General features: G+C 41.5%; 1 protein-coding gene across 3 annotated transcripts in view; it reads left to right on the top strand.

Annotated features, from left to right (window-relative positions):
• CNTN5 (contactin 5) overlaps nt 1-19,176 on the top strand; it is a 2,223,160-nt gene that overhangs the window by 1,062,123 nt on the left and 1,141,861 nt on the right. The gene's annotated exons all lie outside the window — the stretch shown is intronic.

The following is a 19,176-nucleotide window of genomic DNA, read 5'->3' as shown; positions in this document are numbered from 1 at the left end:
CGATCCGCTGATCTCCGCTGAGCAGGCAGATAACAGCTCCGTCTCTCTGCTCTGTGTGCGGAGATGGAGCTGTCAGGTCCCCGCTGTCCTCTATGGGGAGATCGGATGAGAACGGACCGCCTGTCCATTTTCATCCGATCCCATCCGATCTGATCCTCCAGACGGATGGAAAATAGGGTGTTGTGGAATCTTTTTATGTCAGGTACAAATACCTGTTACCTGTTACCTGTTACCTGTTAGTCAGTGATACCAAATCAGAGATATGTAGCTACATAGAGAATCAGACCAGACTCATTGGTTGAATCAAAGTGATCTGAATTTTATTATTCCGCATTTGAGATTAAATATACCATATGACGTATGAAAAGTAGGTTGTATTGAGATATTAGTTGACCAATCCGGAGTTAGCAAAACATTTTAGTAAGTTTAGTGTTAAAAGTCTATATTGCGACGTCTTCAATTTTCATCAGGGACTTTCCAAGGGACTTTTGTAGAAGATATATGCGTCTTGTGGTCAACATATCCAGACAGGGCTCGTCTTCTGAGAGACAGGGAATTTTCATTGTTGCAGAATATCTCAACCCATCAGATATATTTTTAGATTTTGCAAAGTTGTATGAAACATAAAAGAATTCAGATAGAGACAAGAGATTAATACTTTTGATCTTTGCCACCTCAAGGGTTTCCATCCGTCCCGACAGGATCGGAATCGGATAGCAGCGGGTGTCATTGGACATGTCTCCGCTGACATCCGCTGCCCCGTAGGGATGCATGGAGTATCCGATCAGGTCCGCCTGAAAAACTGACAGGTGAACCGGATCGCCCATGTGAAAGGGGCCTTAGGGTGTAAACTGTGCACAGTTAAAACCTCTAGTGTGAGTGCACCATTAGATGATCTTTCACCGCAGCTATCTAGATATCGTTTATAATTCATTACAAAAGTATCTTTTTCAGGGTACTGCTTAGGCACAATTCACATTTCAAGCCATCCGCTATAACTTAAACAAATCTTAACTTTCAGACCACCTTAATCTGTCAGTTCCTGGAAAACATATTTCCTCTCAGATAGTGAACTGTTAAGTGAATTAGGGTTTCCGTCATGATTCACTAGGATTGATTTACTAGAGGTATAGAGACCTTTCACTTTGCAAGGTGAATTCACTTACTCTAGTACATAAGGTGAAGCTATGTTCACTTAGAAGCATGTGCATGGGAAATAAAATGGTATATATTTGCTTGCATATTATTGGATTATGTAAGTGAACCCTGCTGCACCTTATTTATTAAATGAAGCGAATGTTTGCTTTGCAATGTGAACACTCTGTATTTCTTTACTCTGTAAATCAACCCTTTTAAATGCAAACTGCAGTTTTGGGACTTCAGTCTGCACAATTTTATTACATTTGGCTGTTTGATTTTGCCTGGAGGCTTCCTTTATACATGCATTCATTATTTGACATACATATACAACTCTTGGATCTCAAATTGCTGAAATTTTGTCAGAAGACTCCATGTGGTGCCAGAACAGTCTCCATAGCCACTGTTAAGCAGTTAGAATTGTGTTCAGTATCTATATATATCATTATTTTCATTAAGTTTTCATCAAATAAGGAGAAAAATGGCATATGGCTTTTGTTGGCAAATGATCATGTCATGTAATCTGTGTCCAAATTAGCCAATTAAATCAGAGGAAACATTGCTACTGGCAGTCTGTGCAGTGGAGCCATAACAAAGACACAGAGCATATATTCCAGCCCCTATTAGAGAATGACAGCTGTCAAAATGATGATTTTTCAGTACAAATCTAACAATAGGCTTAGCTGGGAGAGCTTATTCCTATCATTGTTAGTCAAGTACACACGCTGCAACTCTCAGGCTATAAATTATGTATGTTTGCACTAAAAAGCCACCATATATAGAGTATTATATTCTATAAGTGTAGTAAGACTGTTGGACAATCTGAAGAATCTGACGTAAAAAGCTGATTATTATTTGCAGCTGTCAGATGCATCAAGCAACTACATATGAACGATATAATGTATATATATATATATATATATATATATATATGTGACAAGGACTGAGAACCAAGCAAAGCTTAACACCTCAATCACCCAGTGCTTTGCACTGCCAATCAAATGACCTAAAAAATATATATCTGCCCCCTCACCAATGCCCCCATCCAATGATTCCTGATGAGGCACCTATATTTTTTTAGGTCATCTGATATTGTTTAGATGAGGGTAATTCCTATCCCATGCGGTTTTAGCCTGTGAATGTTTTTAGTTTTAATATTTATGATTTTAGCCATTGTTGATATATTGATTGATGTCTTGCAGTGGATTTTTATGGCCGGCGAGAATCAGTTTAGAACTGCAGAAACCATGCGCAGGCCTATGTTTTAAAATTAGATAGATATGACCCGAGTCACCTATTCACCCATTTAGTGTGTTCTCGGAGTAAGCTTCTTATAGAGAGCAATCATTTTGTAATTTTAACGCTATGTACCCCACGGCAGAATGGGGGTCACATAGATTCTCCACTGATTATCCCATATGGAGCAATTAATTTTGATATTAATAATGTGTATTTTAATTATTTATATAATAGAGATTATTACTCTATATATTTGTTTTTATCGTTATAAGAACACACATGGTTAATAATTCAGACAGTATCCTGATTGGATAAGGTGAAAGGCTATTAACCCGTTGTAAAGTTTTTGTTAATTTATACTAGAGGGTACTGAGAAGTAAACTCAATAAGATTGTGCGTTTTTATACAATTTTAATATATTCTGAGTATGTATTAATATTAATGCACAGATTTTATGAATAGATATTGGTATGATGTAGGGACATCCCGGTTTTTGGGTGCCCCATCAGTGATTGCCAAGGACGCCGACCCGCCGCAGTGGTTGGAATATTACCGAAGGGGTTAAGGTCCGGCTTAGGCATGAGATAAATATGAGTGACGTGACCGCGCAAGTCACGCTCTCCGTTGAAGTCCTATGACGAAACGCATTAGGGCGGTGACTTGCGCGGTCACCTTGGCAACGGCATGCGGGACGGCAGCTTCGCTACAGATCGGCAACTTCCGGAATGCTGACGAGCGCACGGAGGACCGGTAAGCGACCGGCGGAGTCCGCGGTGCCAGCATATACACTTTGTGCTTACTATTTGATGCTTATGTGAGTGTAATGGGTGAGGGGGGGAGATTTTAACAATAAAGAGGTTCATTTGTATCCAAACGGTACTGTTCTATGGGCTTCTTTTTTACTCCCTCCCATGCACCACGCTCTATGAGGAGAGTTTAGCCGCGAGCAGGGTTCTCAGATCTGGGATATCGGGATGATCCGGACATGTCAGCTACCCATGTACAGGGTTTTCTGTTAATGAGATCTGGTAAGAGTATCCAGTTTGGGTGTTTGCACGAGGTGAGGTGGTGGGACATACAGTCAACTGTGTTACCATATCGGATGTATACCCCTCACTGGGATCCCATATGAACCTGCCAGCTATGGACTTGTTTTAATTATTGTAATATTGGACTCTTTTCTCTTTGTGTTTGTGTTTATCACACCATTCGGAGACCTTCTTACAAGACCTTAGATACTAGGGTCACAGCGCTGTCTGTGTATATTGATTAGGATGCCTATGACTTATATGCACTTTATTTGGATATATATATATATATATATATATATAACTTCAAGGTGGGACACCTCTGCTGTGTAACCAGTTCCTTTTCACAGGATTACATCTTATGTGGTACTCCTCTGTTTCCACCTGACATTAATCAAAAATATGGGAGATGCAATCTCAATGCTTGTAAGTTTCTTTCTTTCTTTACTTCATATCATCATGCATTTACAGGCAGGTATGCATTTACGAACAAGTAACTGCACAGTTTCGGGCATGCATATGTCCTTCATCATGGAGCTTGATGGAGGACATATGCATATTTGAAACTGTGGTGCAGTTAAATGCATGAAGATATTAAGAAAATAAATATAATAATATAATATAAAGAAAGAAAGAAATTTACAAGTACTGAGATTGCATCTCCAATATATATATATATATATATATATATATATATATATATATATATATATATATATATATATATATATATATATATATATATACATATATATATATAATGGAAAAAATACAACAGAAATAAGGGGTTTTAGAAAGCTGGGATGCCGGGCTGCAAGGTTTAAATGAAAGCTAGAAAGCCAGATAAGAACAAATCATGTTTTTTTTTGTACTTCAAAGCCTCTGTATAGATATAGTGTTACATTCTAAGTAAGTATACCAGAATCGTTGGGCAATCTGAAGAATCTGACATAAAAAAACAAAAAACAAATTATTATCTGGACTGCAAGGCTTAAGGACTCAAGCATAGAAGTTAAAGCTGGACATGAGTGTTACAAATGATGTATTTTTGTGCTAAAAGACACTATATAGATAGTGTTATATTCTGTAAGTATAGCAGAACCACAATCTGAAAAATCTGACATAAAAACAAATTATTACCTGCAGTTGTCAACTGTGTCAATCAACTATATATATATATATAAAAAGTCTGTATATACAGTGTGTGTATATATATATATATATATATATATATATATATATATATATATATATATATATATATTTATATATATATATATATATGTCAGAATTAGAGGTATTTAAAAAGGCTGGGCTGCAAGATTTAAAAATGTAAACATGAAAATTAAAGCTATGCAATTGCAATTTTTTCTCTCCAAAAATATGTAGCAGAATACAAATTGGCCTAAAAGAATGAAAACATTTGATTTTTATTTTTTTTTTTGTTTTGGAAATGTTATATAGCAGAATATGAAAAATATTGTTTTTTTTTATGTTCTTTTTTTCAGAATTGTCGTTCTCTTTTTGTATATAGCGCAAAAAATAAAAATTGTATGGGTGATCAAATACCACCAAAAGAAAGCTCTATTTGTGGGGAAAAAAATACATCAATTTTCTTTTTGGTACAGTGTTGCATGACCACGTAATTTTCTGTTAAAGTAACGCAGTGCCAAATCGCAAAAAATGGCCTGGTCATTAACGGGGTAAAACCTTCCGGTCCAGAACTGGTTAATTAAGTAAGGGGTTGATTTACCGAAATAGTAGAGCATGGTCACTTTGCAAGGTGAATTTTTACTTTGCAAAGTGATTTTTACAAAGAATAAGTAGTCTTATATAGTACTTGCACTTGGATAAGTAGTCTTTGCAAAGAGAGTTTTCACTCAGCCCATTCCCTAAATTCACTTTGCAAACGTAATATTTTAGTATAGTAAATCAATCCCATTGTCTGATTGGTTAAATCTTTAGTAAAATTTTCCTTCAAATAAACAATGTAAATAAGGGGTTCCACAATATATCTCCTATCCATCCTTCCAGTTTTCTGAACTGTGCTTATATTTAGAGAAATATCTAACACATGAGTTTCTACTAATAGAAGGTGGTGTTGGCAACCCCAGTTATCTCAGTCCTGAGGGTACCGCAGCTTTCACACAACTCTTCATCACTTCCTAATCTGGTGAGTGTAACGTGCCAACCTTTCAGGCAAATAAAGATGTCAGGGAATATGAAGCAACCCAAATATATCAGACAATAGTCTATGCCAATAAATGACTTGTGTAATTCAATAGCTGCCAGTCTGAGACGTGAACCCAACAAGCCCATTGTCTTGTAAATTACTTGAGATATTTTAATGTCAATGAATCCAAACAGCAGCAAAGAACGGATCAGTTCTAAAGAGCCGCATCTTTTAACCCGTTCTTTTGTAAGCAAGTCTGCCAGGATGAAGAAGGCACACCTGGGAATATTGTGGGTAAGTTAATTACTGTTACAGTTCAGTGCGTTCCATCTTAACATGTCAGACAATGGAGAGTGCCGCTCTGACAAACAAATTGATGTGCATTTAGTAGTGTGGAAGGGAGAATTACAGACGCTGATGGCTGGCTAAAGGTTGGCAAGGTTAGACAAATTTGGCCTGATGTAAAAAATCTCAGTTATTTTTCCAAATCTCTTTTCAAAGGTTACAGCTCTCTAGGCAGCATTCGCACGGGCGATTTGGCCCAGTGCGAATTGCAGCGATTTAAATCTTCTGATGCTAGCTGGGGACGCCAATCCCGCACACTATAATGACAGGTAGTTGCAGCTATGGCTATCCGCAGAGTCTGCGATTACCTGCAGTGATCACTGCTGGATGCACAAAGTATGATCACTGCTGGTAATCAGTGGGTGTGAAGACAGCCTTGAATAGCTACAGCCAGTGGTGACCTGTCATTATAGTGAACGGAACTGGTGGCCACAGGCAGTATCAGAAGATTCCTGTAATGAAAATATTTATGGTGTAGCACTACCAAACCCCACCTTACTATTGTGCTTTCTACATAAAAAAACCCAAGAAATCCAATAAATCAAAAGATATGCAAGTGTGTATGTAAACTACAATGTACCTCCCCCTCTGCAAAAATGCTGAGGTCAAATGTCTTGGGTTTTTATTATATAGAAAGCACAATAGTAAGGTGGAGTCTTGTAGCGCTACACCATAAATATCTTAATTACATTATATACTAGGGATAGACCGATATGTTTTTTTCAGGGCCGATACCGATATTTTTGTCACAACATATCGGTATGACAAAAATCTGGTACTGAACATGTTAAATTTGTTTTTTAATGCTTAATGCCTGGCTTACTGGCACCCTGTGGTGGATGGCTGGCTGTCTGGCACCCTGGGGTGGGTGGCTGGCTGGCACCCTGTAGTGGGTGGCTGGCTGTCTGGCACCCTGTGGTGGGTGGCTGGCTTGCTGGCATCCTGTGGTGGATGGCTGTCTGGCACCCTGTGGTGGGTGGCTGCCTTTCTGGCACCCTGTGGTGGGTGGCTGGCTGGCTGGCACCCTGTGGTGGGTGGGTGGCTGGCACAGGGGCTGTGGGTGGCCAGCACATGGGCTGTGGGTGGCTGGCTGGTACAGGGCCTGTGGGTGGCTGGCTGGCTGGCTGGTACAGTGCCTGTGGCTGGCTGGTACAGGGCCTGTGGGTGGCTGGCTGGCTTGCTGGTACAGTGCCTGTGGCTGGCTTTCAGGTACAGGGCCTGTGAATGTCAGTGGCTGGCTGGCACCGGGCTGCTGTGGGTGGGTGTATGGCTGTGATACACTCCCGCGAGACTATTCATCCACTACAGACGAGGCTGTCCAAGGTGAGGGAGGCGGCCTAAGAATGCAGAATGGCGTCACAAAAATATTGGCAATATCTGTAACTTCCAAGGGCCGATACATCGAGGAAAGTGCATATCGGCCCCCGATATATCGGCCTTGCCGATAATTGGTCTATCCCTATTATATACACATCACCATTTTTCTAGGTAAATATATTTCTAAAAGTGCTATTGACATAACATTATCACCACATGTTAGTGACAACCCAAGCAATCCATACATACAAAGAAACAAAAAAATAAGTTCAGAAATAAAGTAATGTGCAATAAAATGGAATGACACAGGGAAAAAGTATTGAAAACATTAACTGAAATGTATTTAATACTTTGTACATAACCCTTTGTTGGTAATGACAGCTTTAAGACACCTTATGGAGAAACTAGTTACATGCGCTGCTCAGGTGTGATTTTGGCCCATTCTTCAAATATTGAAGGTTCCGTGGGCCTCTTTATTGAACTCTGATCTTTAGTTCTTTCCATAGATGTTCTAATGGATTCAAGTCAAGTGATTGTCTGGGCCATTATAGCAACTTTATTTTCTTTCTTTTTCTTTTCCATTTGCGGTGATCACCGCCGCTCTTCCCCGATGGTCGGGGAATCGAGTGTGGAGATCCGCCCGCTTGTGTAAACAAAGCGGGCCGATCTCCTAAGTGACAGACAGGGTCAGATTGCAGGGTTCAGCATAGCTGAACCTACAATCTGTCCCTGTGTCACTCAGTCACCTCCCCCCACACACGTTAGTAAGCACCAGGCATACATTAACCCCTCCCTCTCCAATAAAAATTAACCCCTTCCCTGCCAGTGTCATTTTTACAGTAACAGTGCATATGTATAGCACTGATTACTGTAGAATTGTCACTGGTACCCCCAAAAGGGTCAAAAATGTCAGTCAAGGGTCCGATCTGTCCGCCGCAATGTCGCAGTCCCGCAAAAAAAATTGCAGATCGCCGCCATTACTCGTTAAAAGTGGTTAAGGAGGCCTATATGTATTAATGTATATTCATTACAGTTATAAATAGTAAGGTTCAACAGTGATTTATAATTTTAATTCTTGAAGGGGAATACTGTTAGAAATAAATTAAATGGTTCAGGGCTGCTAATTGGAAAGGTCGGTATTCGTTGTTAAGGGGGGATCTGTTGCCAAGAACATACAACTCTCCACTGGTAGTAAAAGATAATAGCCACTGACATTTCTGCATCCCAAACTCAATGCAGTCTTCTTGTATCAAAAATGTTGGCAGAATGGGTAATGTTCCACCCACACTTTAAATCTGTGTGTAACATGGATTTAAAGTGGACCTTGCATAAACTTTACAAGTCTGCATGAAATCATTTTTGATATATCACAAGATACAGCATATCCTTTTTCAGAAAAAACACTTACCTTTGATCTTAACACTTTGGTGCTGGCACCTCCCAGCCCTTTAAGGGGTTTCAGATGCCAGGAGATGGGGCAGAGTTTCTGACCATGTGACCGCTGTGTTTGGCTGTCACAGCGGTGACATGAACGGAAAGCTCCCGATTACTAGAATGCATCGTGAGCTATCCAGTATTTGCCAACTCAGCATGGTAAGTTGTTTTAACAGGGCTGCATTTATGCAACCACTTGGCATTAAGGCCCACCCGCTGAGCGGCCGCATATATGCGTCAGGCTGGCGTCTAGGGGTTAAAAAGCAATGACTTTAGTACAGTGACTTTGTTAAGGCGGAAATTATGTCATTGTTCTGCTGCAAGAGAAGCATTTTCCTTGTCTCCTATCCCTCAATATTCAGGCTCAGGGGCGTAACTTCAGGGGTTGCAACTGCAACTGGGCCCCATGCTCCTGTACACCTGGATAGGAGGGGCGGCGGGGGCAGCATGTAGAGAAATCACTGTCCTCCTTTTTCCTCCTGTAGCTGCAGGAGGTAAATGGAGGAGATTGGTTCCTCTGCATGCTGCCCCTGCCACTCCTCCTATCCTGTTCACTTGTGTTCTGCTGTCTCTGGGCCCCTGTGTGCTCCACTGATCCCCCCCCCCCCTACTGTGCTTCCGGCTTCCTCCCCTCTCCTGCCGGCTGCTGCAGGGGATGTGTCACAATAGAGAACCAGGAAGGGGTCGGTAAATATGTAATTTACCAGCTCCTTCCTTTTCTGAATGGACAGAGTCACAGTCAGTGGCATTGTAAAAAAATAAAATAAAATGATAAAAAATAATACAATTAAATTACCAAAAAATAAAAACTACTGACACCAGTGGGTGAACTTCCAGGATCGCAAAGGTCACAATTGCAACCGGGCCCTGGCATTCCACCACCGTGGGGAGGGCCCAAGATGGCAGGAAGGGGGCCCACTGCAGAACTTGTGAAAGGGTCTTTGGTGTGTTGCCATTCTATTTGTTGTCAATGGCATTCCAATGTATTATACAGTGCTATGGCTGGTGCAAAGAGGTGGGTTGTCACTGTGCATGGGGAAGAAGGGTATAACCTGTTATACCTGCTCACAGCAGAGAAGAATGCAATTTCATCTGAAAAACTAATTTTTTCCTAGCACACTTACTGTGACTGAACCATCCAGCATCCAGCTTGGGTGCTTTTGTCAAAAAATAAATTAAAAAAATGACATAAATCTTTCCCCTAGTTTGTAGACGCAATAACTTTTGTGCAAACCAATTAAAATACACTTATTGGAATTTTTTTTAATCAAAATTGTGTAGCAGAATACAAATTGGTCTAAAATGATGAAAAAATCTGATTTTTTTTTATTGGGAATGTTTTTAGAATGGTTGCTCTTTTTTTGTTGATAGAGCAAAAAATAAAAATTGCACAGGTGATCAAATACCACAAAAACGCAGTACCGATTCGCAAAAAATGGCCTGGTCATTAAGGGTGAAAACCTTCTGGTCCAGAAGTAGTTAATAAACAGACAATAGCAGGAGAACCCCAGGATCAGGTTGCTTTGAGCTGATCAAATTAACATCTGCTCTGAGTTTCACACTCTAAACCAGTCATTACTGGTTTTGGGCATAGAGGCGCTAAATATGTATCTGGGTCCCCCAGTTCCCAGACCCAGAGTTCCCAGACTCTGTGTGTTTTAGGGAGACATGGACTTGAATCAGAGCCAAGACCACTCCAAGGGACCTCCAAGCACACACCTCCCAAAGTGTAGTGTTCCTTTAAAAGCCAGGGTCCATAGTCAGTAGGCTAGAGGCCACCCTGCAGTCCCTTCTGAAAGCCGCTATGCTGGATGGGTCTGTCACACTTATCTTCTGGCCTACATACAAATTACACTGTCCAACAATTTGCATTAAAAACAGAGGTTTTAGTTGCATACAGTTGCAAATATATGTGGAAGCCGCACAGCCTCATCAAGGTTCTTCTGTAAAGTCCTAACTCTAATATTTGAGAATCTCCATATTGGAGCATATATAACAGTGCATACATTAAGGACAGGTATTCCTGGAAGGGATCTATTCCTCCTTAAAGCTAGAGGGACACATTAGAAGCCCAGAAAAGTACAATGGCAGCTGAAGACGTGCGATGTGTCCACATGTCAATTCCAGTGAGCAAGCTCTAAAATATAACAACCATCCCAATTTTTAACTAGTTTTTGAAATGAGGCCTCATACACACAGATTCTCCAAATACCTTTTCCCCTGGCAGTAGAAAAACTACCTAAAATATGTGCCTAAAGCCGCATTTTGCACATGCAGTCCCTCTATTGCACTCTCTAGGTTTAGTAAATCAACCCCATATGAAACAGATGTTCACACTACACAGGTGCAATGCATAAAAATGTAGCATTTCTGCATTCTTACGCAACACACAAAAATGTATTACAACACATCAAGCCTACTAAAAAAAAAAAAAAATGTTTAACAGGTAATGGCCTACAAACATGGCTGTCTTTCAAAATTTTATAAACAATGGTCCTCCTGGCTTGCCCTTAAAGCAGAGTTCCACCCAAAAGTGGAACTTCTGCTCTTTTGCTTCCTTCCCCCCTCCGGTGCCACATTTGGCACCTTTCAGGGGGGAGGAGGGGAATAGGTACCTGTTTTTGACAGGTACCCTTCCCCACTTCTGAGACACGGCGCCGCGGCCGTCCGTCCCGGAAGTTCGGCTCCCTTCTCCTTCCCCCGCTGCCAAGCCAATAGAAATGCACAGCGTGCTTCGCGCATGTGCAGTACGGACCCGGCCGTGACGCCGTAAGGCTTCACAGCCGGGTTCCCTTACTGGCAATGGTGGCGGCAGCACCCGACAGCCGATGGAAACATCGGCTGCGGTGCTGACATCGCTGGATTCCATGGTAAGTGTCCTAATATTAAAAGTCAGCAGATACAGTATGTGTAGCTGCTGACTTTTAATTTTTGGAGGGGAAGGAGGAACTCCGCTTTAAGAGTAAGCACTCAGGCCCCCAGAAATTTACAATCAATTGAAACACCTTTACCTTGGGTTTTTTTTTTTTGGTGTTGTGATCTCCAGGCCAAATACACCCTTCTCCTACACTCACAAACTCCCTTTCTTTCTCTTATCTTGCTACTTCTTCCCCTTTCCCTGGTACTATGTCAGGTGATCAGCCCAGGGCAACAAAACGGTGTGATAACATAGGCAAAGAAATAATATTTTAAACAAACTTTGCATCAATCCCACAATTGCACACACTCATATAATCACAACTGATATAAATGGCACATATAATCCCTAAGGAAAAAGCCAGAGCTTTCAACAAGATGTATTTTGCATAGCTTAACATCCACAGTATCATGCATACATTGGTTTGTCACAGCTGATACCTATCAGGTGATCAGCACAGGGTGAAAAGAAAAAAACAAGCATGGAAATAATGCTTAACAGGATGTATTTTGCATAACTTAACATCCCTAGTCACATGCACCCATTGGTTTGTCCCAGCTGATACCTATCAAGTGATCAGCACAGGGTGAACACAGTGTGTCAGAAAAAAACAAGCACGGAAATAATGCTTTAACAGTATGTATTTTGCCTAGTCTTAACATTCATAGTCTCATGCAGAGACTCACATGGCACTTGGTCTCTGGTATTTTTTAAAGGGAACAGTGCATAAAATATTTAAAATTTGCAGTTATGCCAGCAATTTTTTACCTTCAAGGTTTGCTGTATGTGTAAATATTTTAAATTGGACTCACCAGTCCTGCCGCAGGATTCTGTTTTGAAACAGGAATTCAATCTTCACCCATCATGACGAGCTTTGTCTTGGCGAACTTCAAGAACTGGGTCCCCTTATTTTAGAGGGACCACGGCCTTGGACCTGTAGAGAACCCTACATGGAGCGCCAGTGGGGTTTGGTATTCCAAGGGTCTGGATCCCATGGTCCAGCGCCTAAAAAGGACAGCGTTACAGGCAAAACCTCGTATCTGCTCCCCAAGGCTCAGGTACCATCTTTTTAGTCCATTGACTGTTTTAGATGTATCTGATAGCTAAACCTTTAGATTCAGTGATCTTTGATCGGGGTATGTAGCATATATTCTTTCTTCTTTGAAGAGAAATGTGGATAGACTCTCCACAGTGACCATCACCTTTAAACACTGGTACTCTGTGTGGGAGGGGTTATATAGGGGGGCCTCCTTTCTGATTGGTTGCCAGTGTCCTTCATCTGTAGGTGGCTATATAACCTATATAATATGATTTATGGCTCTGTGTCCCGTGATGTACGAAAAGAAATTGGTTTATGTGATATACGAGGATATTTTCATAATCACACCTGATTTCTACCTTGATATGGTTTGAGATTTTTTTTTCTTCTATGTACTTATTAGTTGCCTGATATATTATTTTTCAAAATCCATTAAATAAAAGTTTGAAATAAAATAAAAAAAAGTTTGGATTTTGACCCTTAATATGGCCTGTACAAAAAAAAACACACACACACACAAAGAAAAATGCTATTTGATGTGTAGCTAAATGCAGCACAGTTTTTATACACATTGTGGTGGGAATGAGCCCTATAAAGGTTCAGTTGACTACATCTCTGGATCTGTGTATCATAATAAGGTGTTTTTTTTCTTGAAAGTGTTTATGTATTTTCAGTAACCTCCCTGGCGGTATGATTCTTTCCGATTTTAGGTGCTGAAAGCTGTACCATTATTTTGCATGTAATTCTTAAGGACGAGCGGCCCAAACCAATTACAGTAAAACCTTGGATTGCGAGCATAATTAGTTCCGGAACCATGCTTGTAATCCAAAGCACTCTTATATCAAAGCGAATTTCCCCATAAGAAATAATGGAAACTCAGATGATTCGTTCCACAACCATTTATTCATAAATCCTTCAATTTATAGTCCATATAAAAAGATTATAGCATTGCAATAGGTTGTGTAACCATAAAATGTCCATCCACAAATTGCCGCATCCACAAGGGGATTGGAATTAAAATCCAGCAGGAGCTACAGAGTATCAAAGAGAAGAGAGGCGCCTCTAAGTGTAGCAATATGGTTCCATTTAATGAAGGTACAACATTTAGCAACTCACATGGTTGATGAATAAAACAGGCACATCTAAGTATGCAGGCATCTGGGGTAAAGCTGTCCACATAGACTATCTTCTGCACCGCCGGCTGCCAGTCTGTAATCCTGACCGGGAAGACCACCCTGCAGTAAAACGATCTGAAAGCGAGTGGCAGCATGGAAAGAATGATGGTGCGGAGGATGGTCCTATGTGGACAGCTTTACCCCTGATGCCTGCATCCTTAGATGTGCCTGTTCCAATCATAAACCATGTGAGTTGCTACAGTAAATGTTGTACCTTCATTAAATTTAACCATATTGCTACACTTAGAGGCGCCTCTCTTCTCTTTTATACTCAGCTGTGACTTGAGGCTACTTGTATATCAAGACATTGCTTGTATATCAAGTCAAAATTTATTTGAAAATGTTCCTTGTCTTGCAAAGCGCTCTTAAACCAAGTTACTCTCAAACCAATACTCTTAAACCAAGGCTTTACTGTATTTACATATGATTTTTATTTTACTGTGCGTTCTTCTTTATAATCTCGGGTATGATAAAGTTTGAAACACAAAATCATAAATTATAATATAATAAATAACTATAAATAAGCTAAAGTATATATATATACTGCAGGAAAGGGCACTGGGGGGCAAACTAATGTCAATTTATTTTATTTTGTAATGTAATCCAATAGGATTACAATATATCAGTTTGTTTGTGTGTTTTTCTTTTCAAATTTGCCGCCGGTTCCACCCCCCTGCGATCCGGCCGCCGTATGCTGCAGGGACACATCATGGGATCCCGGGGACAAGGTAAGTAACCCCTTCCAGAATCCAGCGATGCACCCTGGCGGTACCCCGAGTGTGGCTCGGGGTTACCGCTAATGGTACTAAAATTTAACCCCGAGCCACACTTGGGAATACCCCGAGGTTAAAGGCTCATCTTTAACTGAATGGATTTTAGTTTCCTTTTAAATACCAATAAATATGATTATTGTTGCACTTTTATCTCATTCAGATTTCACATAAGGCCCTTGTTGGCAACCGCTGCTGTGTAAAACGGACTGTAAAAACAGCATATTGTTGTGCGCAAGACTGCTTTAGTCCTAGCTTAAACAACTCACTGGCTCAGAAAGCAGGCCATCACTTTATTTACTCTGCATTTTATAGATCCAACATTAACCTGAAATAATTAACGAATACAAGGTCACTGTTTTGTTCATTTGTAGCTAATTCTATCGCAGCCGTTGTGTTGCTTCCCATAAAGCAGGCCCACACTGGCATTTATTGTAGCAGCCAACATTGCACAATCAGATTATGCCAGAAAGAATTTAACAAAGTCATAATAATGAACACATACCAAATGTCAAGTGCGCTGATCTCTAGTGGCACATCCTGCCAGCCAATTTCGCCTCCCACTGAGCAGCAGTTGTTGGCTATTGAGAAGCAGCACAAAGTATTTCTGAGTGGCTCGGCATGGCACTGTTCTCCTCCGCACAGATTGTTTACACATTGTGATTCATCATAATCGCCAAACCCTGCGTGCTCCCTTCCCCAAAGTCAAAAATACCCCCCACCTACCAAAAAAAAACTAGAATGCCACAAGTTACCAGTTCATTGTAGGTTTCATTTGAAACAAGTTCCAGCTTTCCATTGCTTGTTCTAATAAAAAAAAAAAAAAACGTTAAATGCCGTCCAAGTTTTTTTTTCTTCTCAGATTTGATTGTTACTCCGCTTACAATCCCATTAGCGGTAGGGCTGCTTTTCAAGGCTTAAGTGTTTATTCTCTCCTTTGCCAGTTTCTGCGCTAGTATCTCTGTTGGTCAGTTTTGGTTTAATAAGGTTAAAGAGCCAATTCGCTGCTCAACACACACAACATTGAAAAGCAAAAGTGAAAATTGGTCCTGGGGGAAAGTGTTAAAGCTCATTCTAAAAAAAAAAAACAAAAAAAAAAAAACACATTTCAATTATGTGTTTTTTTTCCCAATGAAAAAAAAAAAGGTTTTGTGTACTAGTTGCATTGCTATTTTTAATGATTTACCACCATGCTTCAGTAAACAGTTAGATGACCATATAGAATAATGATGAGGTTTTTTATAGATGTGGATCTCTTTGAGCCTTTAGAATATTTGCAGCTAATACCTTGCAGACCTGGACAGGCTAATTGGCAATTCTAACCTTTATTAAAAGATCTGGTGTACCTGAGAGTACTTGGAGGCTGATTAGTTCTACGTAAGCTGTGGAAGAAGGACAATAGTTCAGATAGCATTGAATGCATTGAATGCAATGAATGCATGAATTGTTGCACTGAATTTAATGCTCAGCTTTTGCTAAAAATAGAAATATCAAGACATACTAATTACTTGATTAACCACTTTACCACCGGAGGATTTTGCTGTCTTACGTCCAGGCCACTTTTTGCGATTCGGCACTGTGCGACTTTAACTGACAATTGCGCGGTCATGCAACGCCATACCCAAACGAAATTTACGTCCTTTTTTTCCACAAACAGAGCTTTCTTTTGGTGGTATTTGATCACCTGTGCGATTTTTACTTTTTGCGCTATAAACAAAAAAAGAGCGAAAATTTTAAAAAAAGAACAATATTTTTCACATTTTTTTTATATGAAATTCCCCCCCAAAAAATTTAAAAATCAAAATTTTTTATCATTTTTGACCAATTTGTTTTTTGCTACATATTTTTGATAAAAAGATCACAATAAGCGTATTTTGATTGGTTTGCGCAAAAGTTATTGCGTTTACTAACTAAGGAAAGATTTCTGTCATTTTTGGTGTTTTTTTTTTTAACGAGTAATGGCGGCGATCTGCGATTTTTTTGCAGGACTGCGACATTGCGGCGGACAGATCGGACCCCTGACTGACATTTATGACACTTTTGGGGGTACCAGTGACATTACTACAGTAATCAGTGATATAAATATGCACTGTTACTGTAAAAATTACACTGGCAGGGAAGGGGTTAATTTTATTGGAGAGGGAGGGGTTAATGTATGCCTGGTTCTTACTGACATGTGTGGGGGGAGGTGACTGAGTGACACAGGGACAGATCGCAGGCTGACCCTGCCTGTTACTTAGGAGATCCGCCCGCTTTGTTTACACAAGCGGGCGGATCTCCTCACTCGATTCCCCGATGATCGGGGAAGAACAGCGGCAATCGTTGCCGCTCCTCCCCTGGCTCGACTCCCGCTGTGACTGAACACAGAGGGAGCGAGCCTCCGGCGGCGTGCGCGCGCCGCCCACAAAGGGAGGAGTCCAGCGACGTAGGTCTACATTGCTGGACGATAACGAGCCACTGTGCCGCAGTAGCAGCAATGTGAGCGGTCGTTATGTGGTTAAAATTGTAAAAAAGAGTAAATTCTTCCCAGGTTTGAAATTTTATCTTATGACTTCCATTCCTTATCTCCAGTATTGACTCCATGCAGAAGTTCTAATATGCCCTGCTATGTCCTCCTGCTGCTATAGATCTTCTGGGTTGAATGATGTCAAGCATTATTTAGCCAACTTCCTGGGAGCCCTGGGGAAATAAGAAACTGCTCCCTGTAGGCAGAGCATCACAGTGGCCTGGGCAAACAGTACTGTTGTACTCAATAATTCTTACTTGTCATTATGGGTGCAACTTTCAGTAAGGAAGCAAGGAGACCCCTTGCATCATGTGATAAATGACAATACAGGTTTTGTATTGTCAACAACAAGGTTTGTATACTAAGTCTTAGGACTAGTAAGCTGCAATATACATGAAGGCAGGTGAAATCTTGTAACGGATCTTTGTACCCCAGGTGGGCACATCCGCCGGATCTGTGTCTCCTGTCCTCCAAACGCACCCACAGCCTGCAGAGAAGCCATATCCAGCCCGTAACCCCTCAATCACGAGACAATCCACACAGGTGTTGAGGGTTAGCCATGCAGAGCTTAAACTGTTTATTACATTCCAAGACACAGTTTTACATACAGTTAGGGAAACTCCCCTTAGCCTTTCCACAGAAGGGGGGGAAGGGAACAGGGACCAACCAATGAGAACTGAACATTTGTACATTTGAAACATGCAGTCTTAATACACACCCCCTGCGGAGAGATGTCTCCAACTCAGACCATTGTCTGCCATGAATCCACACACTTAGACACAGAAACAGGAGGGGGAAGGGGGGGGGATGGGTTGTAACATTACATTACATTAACTCAATGCCATGAGTCAGTTGTTCAGAGGATGAATAAAGGGAAAATAAAATGCAATGTCCCAAACTCATAAGAAAATGACACAAAGGGGTTTACAATCCAGGGACAGGGTGATCCGTCACCCATAGTGACGGCTAGTACCGTCACACCTCTTCCCCCCAAAGGTAGACTAATCCAGGTACTAGACCTCCAACTGGTCTGTGCCTGAATTAGTCGGGTAACAAATCCCAAAGAGTCAATGTCTGTTTGCCTGGATAATTCGTCGGCGTTGCCATTTTGCTTCCCAGGGCAGTAGTGGATGGTAAAGTCAAAAGGCTGCAGCGCCAAACTTCAGTATCTTCTGGCCCATAGTCTGTCGGTAGGAGGCTTGCGCACAGTCCCCTCGAAAACACACAGTGACAGTGGGTTCTGTCACATTTCTCCCCTTTTAAAAACAGACTAACGAGGTTCCTGACCCTCAAATGGTCTGGACCTGTGTTAGTCACAAACTTCCACCCCAGGCAACCAGGAAAACTAAAAAAACGACTCTGGCGCTGGGGAGCAACACCGCACATAGGGTCTCCCATGAATAAAAACAGCCGCTGCAGAGTGGGAACAGCTGTCTGCACTCCTCTGATCCAGGGCAGGGTTGCAAATATTGGGGGGAGCTGAATAATTCTCTGCCCTGATGCCAGCGCTTCCGCTGGTAGGGAATGTAGGCTGGTAGGGCTATGCATTTGGGGAGAAAAAGGTACTTGCTTTTCTCCTGTTGTAGTTACGAGCCGCTGAGAAGGTATCTTGCAGGGACTGTCTCCGGATTCTTCATCTCTGGTTCTGATGCTGGGCAGAGACCATCAGTGCTCTCTCCTGTAGCCAGCGCTTCTGCCGGAGGGATAAACACTGGGGTAGTGTCCAATTGTTGGGGAGGGAGAATTGCTTCCTCTACTCCCGGTGGGGATATCTGCTGTTGGGAAAACAGCTCACGCAGATCCTCTCTCAGACTCTCCGGATCCAACTCTTTTTCTGATGCTGGGCAGATGCCAGGGGCACTCTGCCCTGTAGCCAGCGCTTCTGCTGGGGCGATAAACACTGGGGTAGTGTCCAAGTGCTGGGGAAACGGCTCACTGAGGTCACCCCTCGGACTCCCTGGATCTACCTCTGAGGGTGGGCAGAGGCCAGCGGCACTCTGCCCCGTAGCCAGCGCTTCTGCTGGGGGGATAAACACTGGGGTAGTGTCCAAGTGCTGGGGAAACGGCTCACTGAGGTCACCCCTCAGACTCCCTGG

The sequence above is a fragment of the Pelophylax lessonae genome, assembly GCF_965119305.1.
Source record: "Pelophylax lessonae genome assembly, chromosome: 2".
NCBI classification, from domain to species: Eukaryota; Metazoa; Chordata; class Amphibia; order Anura; family Ranidae; genus Pelophylax; species Pelophylax lessonae.
This window is presented reverse-complemented; position numbering and strand designations above follow the sequence as displayed.